General features: G+C 46.5%; 1 protein-coding gene across 1 annotated transcript in view; it reads right to left on the minus strand.

Annotated features, from left to right (window-relative positions):
* The window catches only part of akap1b (A kinase (PRKA) anchor protein 1b), a 60,843-nt gene extending 57,876 nt beyond the window's left edge, over positions 1-2,967 (minus strand). Inside the window, exon 1 of the mRNA XM_060848261.1 lies at positions 2,828-2,967. The gene's annotated coding sequence lies outside the window, so the exon portion shown is untranslated. The remainder of the gene's footprint in view (positions 1-2,827) is intronic.
* Between the last annotated feature and the right edge of the window lie 9,082 nt (positions 2,968-12,049).

Below are 12,049 nucleotides of genomic sequence, written 5' to 3' on the forward strand. Positions count from 1 at the left end.
TGCCCGATTCCCACCTCCCAACAGTATTCCAGTTTCAGTACTGACCCTTCAAAAGCATCATGTTTAAAAACAAATTACTGGCACAACTCAGCAGTCAGGGCAACATCAGTGGGAAGAAAGGCAAGTCAATGTCGTGAGACTCTTCAATGAGAACAGCCAGGTTTCACTAGCAATTTCCAATTTTGTTTCAAATGCCCAACAGCTGCAGTTCTTTGTCTTATATTAAAGAGTCGAGAAACCTGGGGTGTCCACATCAGATCCTGCAACAAACCCAATTTGCCCATCCATGCTAACATTCAGTTTTTGAAGGCACAAAACCAATGTTCCCAACTTCCACTCTGAGCTTTCTCCCATATAACACTGATCTCCCAAATGTCCAACATGAGTATTCCACCCCTTCTTCACCCAGAACTGGTCACCAAGCCTTAAGGCATCATGGGCAGAGACTGGAATTGCCTCCCTCCCTCATGCCAGCTGTGCAACCACAGCATCCTCATGTTTAACAACCATGCACCCCCACCACTTCCCTCCCCAAAGAAACTGGTCACCACAAGATGTCTTCTTCATGGAGAGCCTGCAAAGCACAATACTCAATAGATGTCCAATATAAATTGTCATTATAGAAGTTCAGCTCCTTCACCACAGATTGAACACTGCAGAAAGATAGTGTGAGGTACAATGAATCCCAACCCAATATAGTCCCATCTGCCAGCACTCGGCCAAGATCCCTCTAACCCCTTCCTATTTATATACCCACCCAGATGCCTTTTAAATGTTGTAATGTACCAAGCCACTACACTTCCTCTGGCAGCTCACTGCCTACATGTACACCCTCTACATGAAAAAGTTGCCCCTTAGATATCTTTAATATCTTTCCCCTCTCACCCTATACCTATGCCCTCTTGTTCTGGACTCCCCCACCCAGGGAAAAGACTATTTACCCTATCCATCCCCCTCATGATTTTATAAGCCTCTATAAGGTCACCCCTCAGCCTTCGACACTCCAGGGAAAACAGCTACAGCCTATCCAACCTCAGTTGGACTGTTTCCATGCTGTACATCTCTATGACTTCTGTACTGCACTGCCACCAACCTATTCAAATAGGTTCATCGAGTCAGAGACGTACAGAACGGAAACAGACCCTTTGGTTCAACTTGCCCATGCCAACAAGATATCTGAACCTGATCGAGTCCTGTTTGCAAGCATTTGGCCCACATCCCTCTAAATCCTTCCTATTGCTCCACTTAAAAGTATTTCTGTGCATTGGCAGTTGACAAAGAGGTGGAAACAACTGTGTACAAAGAAAGCTCTTCACGCTTAATCTGTCCTCTACACACACACACATTCTCTATGCCCAGTCAGCACAACTCCACTCCCATTGGCCCCATCCCAATCTAAAGTCACCAGTGAAAGTGAACAAACACCACAACCAAACCGAATCTGGCACAAGGTATACTTGCACAGAAACAAGGTCAACTTATTTTAGGAGGGGTATTGATAACACAGCACTGATAAGAAAAAGAGATGAAAAAGCAGTCATTTTGAGATGCAGCTATCAGCACAATCATTACAGTGATTTTAACACTGGGCAGAGACAGGACCAATTGCAGGAAACTTCAAAAACTAACTATTATCCATTCACTACAATATAGAAAAAGTACACTTCAATCACATTAGATATACTGCCTGAAGTGGTGCAATGAAAATTTCACAAATACTGATAACACTATGAATCCGAACAGCAAGACTGAAACAGTGACTGTCAAATTGAAACTCCACCCACAAATCAGTCACAAAGCTTAAAAGAGCAGTTGAACAAACCAGTCAGATTCGCATGGTTTTATTTTAGCTCTAGTTTTTAAAAGCACAAGAGGACTCAGGCACCATTCTACACTGGCACCCTGATCGGTAAAATTCATTTTACTGCACTGTTTTTTTTTAAAAAGCCTGAACCATGAGGCAAACTGAAATAAGAGCAAACCACATAAAGGCAGCTACAATACGCACAGAAGCTCATTCTGCTACCACAAAAGGGGGCAGAGATCAGGACGTGGGGCAGCATGACTGGCACCATCCCATGCCAAACCATTTATGTCTTGATTGTGAAACTGGGAGCGCACAGACAAAAGTGGGTGAGCACACGTTCTTGCGGATTGCAAGTATTTCCAGAATCTGCCTAGTAATAATGGTCAATGAGAACAACAACTCTTCACACAAACTAAAACAAACAAGACAGCTCTCAGTGAAATGAACCCAATTCCTGACAACACCAGACAGAACTAAAGACTTGGCCCGAATTATTGTTGTTTGAAGCGCTAATCGTTCGCTCCCCCGCCCACAGAAAACGCTGTAAAAAGCGGGACGTGTGGCAGTTTTTGATGGGATTGTAAAGTAGGGGCCTCCCGCTCCATATGGCGGTGAAGGCGAGCCCAGTGACCTCCAGTACCAGCCCATCCCCCGGACTGCAGCAGGGGCCGCCCGATTCACCCAGCCCGGGCCCTGCTGCTGCTGCTGCTGCTTCCCTTCCCACCACCGTCACCCGCGGGAGGGTCTCCCCTCAGCCGGCCTTCCGCGACCTCCCACCCCAGGCCCCGCATGCTGCAGCCCCGACCTTGGGCTCAGCGGCTTAGGGTCACCCCCAGGAGGACGCGGCGTCAGAGCAGCCGGGGCGGGCGGGCTCAGTGCGGCGGCTCCAGAGGGGAGAGAGAAGCCGCAGACAGACGGGGGGGGGGGGGATACAGCAGCGGCATCAATCCAGAGCCCGGAGCCACCGCAGTCACACAGGCCCCAGCCGGAGGACAGGGGTATTCACGGACACTAACTCACCCGGGGGTGGGGAGACAAGGCGACCAGGCTGAGGGGTCGGGGTCCGGGTCCCTCTCTCCGTCTCCGGGTCTCTCACAGGCTCCGGGCTCCAGCGCCGGCCCACGTGCTCCCACCTCCCACCGCAAACTGATACATTCAACGGCTCTCGCGAGATCTCAGGCCCGGACACGCCCCTCCACGCCGCGATGTACTGACGGCGCATGCCCAGGCCCCGCCCACAGCGCCGGGGCGCGGCCCTGCCAGTCTCGCGCGACCCTGGAATGCCCGCCCAAACCCAAACGCCACTGCTCCGCCCACGCGTCCCGCCTGTGGACCCGCCCACACCTCGCGCCCATGCTCCGCCCACGCGTCCCGCCCGCGGACCCGCCCACACCTCGCGTCCATGCTCCGCCCACGCGTCCCGCCCGTGGACCCGCCCACACCTCGCGTCCATGCTCCGCCCACGCGTCCCGCCCGTGGACCCGCCCACACCTCGCGTCAATGCTCCGCCCACACCTCGCGTCAATGCTCCGCCCACACCTCGGACCAGCCCACAAGCTGCACTCTGGCCGCGGCCCTCCTCCTAGCCCCGCCCATTGTCGTTTGAACCTCGGGGTCATTTCAACTCTCCGCACCAGAGGCCCCGCCCACTATCCATACGTCACTGGCCCCGCCCCTGCCCTGCAATCAACCCTTTTTGGCGCCAGATAAGGCCATTCAGCCCATCGTGCCACACCTCAATGTGACAAGGTGCCAATCTACTGCCTTCCTGTCCACGCCCTTGCCCCTATGTCTATCGAAACAGCACCCAATACCCTCTTGAATGCCTCCATTGAACTTGCCTCCACCACATTTCCAGGCGTTGCATGGCAACCCAGTCAATATCTTGTTACCTTCTTCATCATTGTCCAGGGGCTAATCAGTCCACGTTTCCCATTCGGTTGATCTGTTATCTGACACTGTTTCACTTTCAGATTCTAGTCAATAGTTAGTTCTTGGAAGAAGCTGTTCTAAACTCCCTAAGAATTTTGTCAACCGACGTTCGGTAATTTCCTGGTGGAGATCACCAACCTTTGGGACACAAGTCAAACTCACCTTGGGTAGTTTCCCCTCACACTCCACCACAACCCACTGGCTCTCAGGTCAACCTCAATTCCCGAGTTAAAATCACTTTATCTGAATCACCAGAGGTCAGTGTACAAGTATGACAAGCAGTTGAAAAGTGTGATGAAGGGCTGACACTTGAACTGTCGATTCTCCTGCTCTTCGGATGCTGCCTGACCTGCTTTGCTTTTCCAATGCCACACTTTTCGTTTCTGATCTCCAGCATCTGCAGTCCTCACTTTCTTCCAGTTATAGTAAGTAGGTTGGAAGGCAAATGGAATGTTGGCCTTTATTGCAAAGAGGTTACAATATAGAATGAGGAAGGTCTTATTGCAGTTGTTCAGGCTATTGGCAATACTGCATCTGGAGTTTCTGTACAGTGTTGATCTCGTCACATCTGAAGGGATATAGTTACGTTGGAAACAATTTAGAGAACATTCACTAAGTTTGTTCTTGGAATGAAGGGTTTGTCATAGAAAAAGTTGAGCAACTGGAGCCATATTCATTGACATTTCAAAGAATTTCAAATTTATTGGAACGTATAAGATTCAAATGGGTTGACAAGATAGATACTGAGAAGTAGGGTACAATTTCAAAATAAGAGGAGTACTTTAAGGCAAATATGAGGAGGAAGGAAGTCTGGAGAAAGGTACAGTGGTTTTTGCTGAGGTTCATCCCGAGCAGCTCCATGACCCAGGACTCTGCTGTGTGGTCTGCCCGAAACCTGTTGGTCTCCCAGAGCAAGGTGTTGATCCTGACCAACTGTTGCAGACTGGCACATTCCGAGGTCCAGGAGCACGTGCTGAGAGACGTACTAAAGACTGGGGTAGCTGCTGCCAAGGGTCAGTGGGGAAAGACCAATCTCGAAGGTCTTTCTGCTGAAGTTAAATGGGGGCCTGTTTAGTTACCAGACCCTCCCATTGCCTCAAATGCAATAAAAACCATCTTACACAAATAAGAAATGCCTTTGGTTTGTTTGCTTGATAGAGTCAAATTCCAATGTTTGTTTGTTTCTTCATTTGCTACTGTACAGAACTGAACTGCTTTAGTGACTATGTATGTTTATAAAGATATCATCATGAACAAAGTATATTTTTGTAATATGTAAAATATGAGGAGGAGTTTTATTTTCTCTCAGTGGAAGCTAGTCTTTGCAATTCTCTTCAACATGGAACAGGGGAGGCTGGCTCATTAAACTATTCAAATTTTGTCTCGGGCAGAATTTGGATTGACAAAGAAATTTAGGATGATGGGAGGCAGGCAAGACAGTGGAGTGAAGCCACAATCAGATGAGCCATGGTTTATTCAATGATGGAACAGGCTTGAGGGGCTGAATGGGCCCACACCACCATCAATCTCTAATGTTGTTTCAACAAATCAGCTGTAGTCAAGCACTTAACAGTACTTTTAGTTACTCTGCTATCGACAAATTCTGTTCTTACTTTTTTGCAAAGATCTGCATAAAATACGTAAGCTTCAGTTTCTATCTGAAGTTTTTTTTTCGATTAATGGCATTTGCTGCCTATCCTATTTTTTTCAAACTGCTAAATAATTTGGCCAAAATCTATGGTGTACTTTAAGACTCTGTTAGAACTGCCAAGTTTCAGAAATCAATTTCAGCAAAATAATTGAAACCTGAAAGGGTTCAGAAAAGATTTACAAGGTTGTCGCCAGGGTTGGAGGGTTTGAGCTATAGGGAGAGGCTGAACAGGCTGGGGCTGTTTTCCCTGGAGCGTCGGAGGCTGAGGGGTGACCTTATAGAGGTTTACAAAATTATGAGGGGCATGGATAGGGTAAATAGGCAAAGTCTTTTCCCTGGGGTGGGGGAGTCCAGAACTAGAGGGCATAGGTTTAGGGTGAGAGGGGAAAGATATGAAAGAGACCTAAGGGGCAACTTTTTCACACAGAGGGTGATACGTGTATGGAATGAGCTGCCAGAGGAAGTAGTGGAGGTTAGTAAAATTAAAGCATTTAAAAGGCATCTGGATGGGTATATGAATAGAAAGGGTTTAGAGGGATATGGGCCTAGTGCTGGCAGGTGGGACTAGATTAGATAAGGATATCTGGTCAGCATGGATAAGTTGGACTGAAGGGTCTGTTTCCATGCTGTACATGTCTATGACTCTAATTGAATGCTAAAAATTTGAATGATGTGTATAGACCTTCAACAAGAAAAACACACCAATTTAGTTTTATAAAGACACTTTCTTAAGAGAGTTTTACAGCTTATTAAGAAAAGAGAGATTGTGGTCACTGTGTCATCAGAAAATATCATTCATTGTAACATCATCACTACATTTAAAACATTGCACACCTTCAGGGCAGCACGGTGGCTCAGTGGTCAGCACTGTGGCCTCACAGCACCAGGGTCCCAGATTTAATTCCAGCCTCGGGCGACTGTCTGTGTGGAGTTTGCACATTCTCCCTGTGTCTGTGTGGGTTTCCTCCCATAGTCCAAAGATGTGCAGGTTAGGTGAATTGGCCATGCTAAATTGCCCATAGTGTTAGGTGCATTAGTCAGAAGGAAATGGGTCTGGGTGGGTTACTCTTCGGCGGGTCAGTGTGGACTGGTTGAGCCGAAGGGCCTGTTTCCACACTGTAGGGAATCTAATCTAATTTTGTCCTGGACATGAGGACAATGTCTTCCTCAAAAACATTTAAATTACAAAACTATTAAGTCATGTAATGATGGATTAGCGATAATGTGACTGACTGGTAATCCAGAGGCCCCAGCTCCTGATCTGAGTTCTGAAGAAGAGTCACACTGAAACCTGTTTCTGTCTCCACAGATGCTGCCACACATGCTGTGCTCTTCCAGCTCTTTCTGTTTTTGTTTCAGATGTCCAGCACCTGCAACACTTTACTTTAATGCTCCAGGGATATGGGTTCAAATCCCACAAGGGATCCCATGTTTTATGAATTCTTCCGTCTGTAGTCAGCAAAGTTATGGAAAGAATTCTGAGGGATAGGATTTATGACTATTTGGCAAAGCATAGTGTGATTAAAGGCAGTCAGCACGGCTTTGTGAGGGGCAGGTCATGCCTCGCAAATCTTATTGAGTTCTTTGAGGAGATGACAGGACAGGTCGATGAAGGTCGAGCAGTGGATGTGGTGTATATGGACTTCAGCAAGGCATTTGATAGGGTTCCCTATGGTAGGCTCATTCATAAAGTCAAGAAGTATGGGATACAGGGAGATTTGACTATCTGGATTCAGAATTGGTTGGCTGACAGAAGGCAGAGAGTGGTTGTAGATGGAAAGTATTCTGCCTGGAGGTCAGTGTTGAGTGGGGTCCTGCAGGGCTCTGTTCTTGGGCCTCTGCTCTCTGTAGGTTTTATAAATGACTTGGATGAGAAGGTTGAGGGGTGGGTTAGTAAATTTGCAGATGACACATAGGTTGGAGGTGTCGTTGATAATATAGGGGGCTACTGCAGGCTGCAGCGCGACATAGACAAATGCAGAGCTGGGCTGAGAAATGGCAGATGGAGTTCAACTGGATAAATGTGAAGTGATGCATTTTGGAAGGTTGAACTCAAATGCTGAATATAGGATTAAAGACAGGATTCTTGGCAGTGTGGAGGAACAGAGGGATCTGAGTGTGCAGGTACATAGATCCCTCAAAGTTGCCACCCAAATGGATAGGGTTGTTAAGAAAGCTTATGGATTGAGTTTAAGAATCACCAGGTTTTGCTGCAGCTCTACAAGTCCCTGGTGAGACCACACTTGGAATATTGTGTCCAGTTCTGGTCGCCCTATTATAGGAAAGATACAGAGGCTTTGGAGAGGATGCAAAGGGGGTTTACCAGGATGCTGGCTGGACTGGAGGGCTTGCCTTATGAAGAAAGATTGAATAAGCTCGGACTTTTCTCTCTGGAGAGAAGGAGGAAGAGAGGAGACCTGATCGAGGTGTACAAGGTAATGAGAGGAATAGATAGAGTCAATGGCTAGAGACTTTTCCCCAGGGCAGGATTGACTGGTACGAGGAGTCATAGTTTTAGGTTATTAGGAAGAAAGTATAAAGAGGATGTCAGAGGTAGGTTCTTTACACAGAGAGTTGTGAATGCATGGAATGTGTTGCCAGCTGTGATGGTGGAAGCAAAGTCACTGGGGACATTTAAGTGACTGCTGGACATTCACATGGACAGCAGTGAGTTGAGGGGTGCGTAGATTAAGTTACTATATTTTACATTAGGATTAAACCTCGGCACAACATCATGGGCCAAAGGGCCTGTTCTGTGCTGTACTCTAAACTCTGGAATGGAAAGTTAGCTTCAGTGATGGTGCCGGTGAAATCATCATCAATTGTTGTAAAACCCATCTGGCTCATCACAGGAAAGGAAACCTCCTGTCTATTAGTCAGCCTGGCCCACACGTGACTCCAGAATGACTGAGCAAGCCGCCTAATTCAAGGTCAATAAGGGATGGACAATAAATGATGGCCTTACCATGCTGCCCACAATTTTTAAAAAAATCTCCCAAAAATGGATCAAGGTGCTCCATCTAGTGTTGAACATGTGTAATTGTACACACATAGCAAAACAGAAAGTCAAGCAGAGGACTTTTTTTTAAAACTCATTTTCCAAACAACCTGGTCAGAGATGTTGTCACACACCTCTGGAGCAGGTGGGACTTGAACCCAGGCCTCCTGGCCTAGCGGCAGGCACACTACCCCTGTGCTATAAGGACGATTTTAATAAATTGTTGCTTGTGTGTTAGTGACGAAAACCATGTCATTGACAAATTCTGGTCTGTGCAGCATTGGTTAATTTCAGCTTCCAGCTGGAATGTGAACAGCAGGAGTTCAGATCAGGTCAATACCTGTCTTGGTAGTGAAACTAGAATCCCTATAATGCAGAGAGAGGCCATTCGTCCCATCGAGTCTGTAATGATCCTCCAAAAAGCATCCCCCACCCAAAGTCCCACATAACCCTGTATTTCCCATGACCAATCCACCCAACCTGCACATCTTTGGATTGTGGTAAGAAACCCAGAGGAAACCCACACAGACACAGAGAGAATGTACAAACTTCTGTGTGTGGAACCGCAGGAGATAGGGAAGCTGCGAAATGAGTATTTTGCATCAATACCTGAGAAGGATATGGAAGTGAGAGAACATGGGGAAATAAATAATGACATCTTGAAAACCATCCATATTATCAAGGAGGTGGTGCAGGATATCTTAAAATGCAGCTAGGTGGATAAATCCCCAGGGCCTGATCAAGTGCACCCTAGAAGTCTGTGGGAAGCTACAGAAGTGATTGCTTACCCCTTGCTGAGATATTTGTATCATTGATAGCCACAGGTGAGCTGCTTGGAAGACTGGAGGTTGGCTAATGTGGTGCCACTGTTTGAGAAAGGTTGTAAGGGCAAGCCGGGGAACTATAGACGTTAGTGGTGGGCAAGTTGTTGAAAGGAATCCAGAAAAAGGCAGGATTTACATGTATTTGGAAAGGCAAGGACTGATTAGATTAGATTAGATTAGAGTAAATTAGATTACTTACAGTGTGGAAACAGGCCCTTCGGCCCAACAAGTCCACACTGACCCGCAAACCCACCCAGACCCATTCCCCTACATTTACCCCTTCACCTAACACTACGAGCAATTTAGCACGGCCAATTCACCTGACCTGCACATTTTTGGACTGTGGGAGGAAACCGGAGCACCCGGAGGAAACCCACGCAGACACGGCGAGAATGTGCAAACTCCACATAGACAGTTGCCCTGAGGCGGGAATCGAACCGGTGTCTCTGGCGCTGTGAAGCAGCAGTGCTAACCACAATTAGGGATAGTCCACATGAGCTTGTGTGCGAGAAATAGTGTCTCACAAACTTGATTAAGTTTTTTGAAGAAGTAACAAAGAAAATTGGTGAAGGCAGAGTGGTCTGCGTGATCCATGTGGAATTTAGTAACTCATTCGACAAGGTTCCTTATGATAGACTGGTTAGCAAGGTTAGGTCACATCAGGGATAACTACCCGTTTGGATATAGAACTGGCTCAAAGGTAGAAGACAGACAGTGGTGTTGGAGAGTTGTTTTCAGACTGGACGCCTGTGACCAGTGGTGTCCCACTTGGATCGGTGCTGGGTCCACTGCTTTTTGGCATTTATATAAATGATTTGTATGTGAAGATATGGTATGGTTGGTAAGTTTGCAGATGAGACCTAAATTGGAGGTGTTGTAGACAGCGAAAATGGTTACCTCAGATTACAACGGGATCTTGATCAGATGGGCCAATGGGCTGAGGAATGGCAGATGGAGTTTAAGTGAATGTGAGGTGCTGCATTTTGGAAAAGCAAATTAGGGCAGGACTTAAACAGTCAAAGATTAGATCCTAGCGAGTGTTGGTGAACAAAGAGACCTTGGAGAGCAGGTTCATAGTTCCTTGAAAGTGGAGTCTCAGGTAGACAGGGTAATGAAGGAGGTGTTTGGTATGATTGCTTTTATTGGTCAGGGCATTGAGTTAGGAGGTCATGTTGTGGCTGTACAGGACATTGGTTAGGCCACTTTTGGAATACTGTGTGCAATTCTGGTCTCCATTCTATAGGAAGGATGTTGTGAAACTTAAAAGGGTTCAGAAAAGATGTACATGGATGTTGTCAGGGTTAGATGGTTTGAGCTACAGGGAGAAGTTGAATAGGCTAGGACTATCTTCCCTGGAGCATCAGAGGCTGAGGTGTGATCTTATTGAAGTGTAAAAATCATGAGGGGCATGGATAGGACAAAATAGACAATGTCTTTTCCTGAGAGTGGGGGAGTCCAAAACTAGAGGGCATAGGGTTAAGGTGAGAGGGGAAAGATGTACAAGGGACCTAAGGGACAACCTTTACACACAGAGGGTGGTGCATGTATGGAATAAGCTGCCAGAGGAAGTGGTGGGGACTGGTACAATAACTTCATTTAAAAGGCATCTGGATGGGTATATGAATAGGAAGGGTTTAGCGACTTTGGACCACATGCTGGCAAATGGGACGAGATTAATTTAGGATAAATCTGGTTGGGATGGACCGAGGCGTCTGTTTCTGTGATGTACAGCTCTGTGATTCTACACCGAGAGTTGCCAGAGGCTAGAATCGAACCTGGCTCACTTGCACTGTGAGGCAGCAGTGCTGAAGACTTTGTGTTTGCAGACCTGGAGCAGTGGCCACCAGCCGCATTACTCAGTACCAGAGGGTGATGAGAACTGATGGAATTGTGTCTGTTCTGAAAGTAAATGCCTTGAAGCAGCAGTAGTTGTGATGCAAACTGGGGAATGTGTGCGAGTTTAGATATTGGGAACATGGATGCAAAGTGCTTAACCTTTAGAAATGTTAAATTATTTACCTTTTCATTTGCTTTTGTGGAGTACAAATCTGGACTCAAAGATCAGTTAGGTCAAAACCCACAAAAAAATTTGCTTATTGTGTTTTAAAGGAACCTCATGGCTGCTAACACTTTTATACAGTTCCATGGAAACTACTGCAGCCTCAGACTCCTTCTCTGAGGAAGGGTGTGCTGGCCATGGAGGGAGTCCCGCGAAGGTTTCTCAGACTGATTCCTGGGATTGCTGGACTAACGCATGAAGAAATGCCGGATCAGTTAGGATTATATTCACTGGAATTGAGATGAATGAGGTGGATCTCATAGAAAACTCTAAAGTTCTAATAGGACGAGACAGGGTAAATGCAAGACTCCAGTGACTGAGGAGTCCAGAACCAGAGGCCACAGACTCAAGATACGGGTTAGTTAATTGAGAACTAAGAGAAAGGAAAATTTCTTCACCCAAAAAGCAGACAGTCTGTGTAATTCTGTCACAGTTTGCCAACAGTTGAGGGCAAACCATTGAAGATGTTAGATATGATTCATCGAATTGACAGGACCGTAATGTAAGGGACAGAAAGCAGGAGTGGGTTACTGAGTTGGATGATTAATCACTAGTCATATTGAATGGCAGAATAGGCTTGAAGGGCTGAATGGCCTAGTCCTGCCCTTTATTTTCTGTTTTCCTATCTCGTGACTCAAGACCCTGTTGTAACCTATCAAGCAGGGTCTCAACTTCTCATTTCCATCTTGGATCCAACTATTTTTACAGAAACTCCTGCTATTTGTTGCCATTACCTGAAGGTGTGGATTTCATGTGTTAAGTGATGAATGTGTTTTTA

This window comes from Hemiscyllium ocellatum, chromosome 31, assembly GCF_020745735.1.
Source record: "Hemiscyllium ocellatum isolate sHemOce1 chromosome 31, sHemOce1.pat.X.cur, whole genome shotgun sequence".
NCBI classification, from domain to species: domain Eukaryota; kingdom Metazoa; phylum Chordata; class Chondrichthyes; order Orectolobiformes; family Hemiscylliidae; genus Hemiscyllium; species Hemiscyllium ocellatum.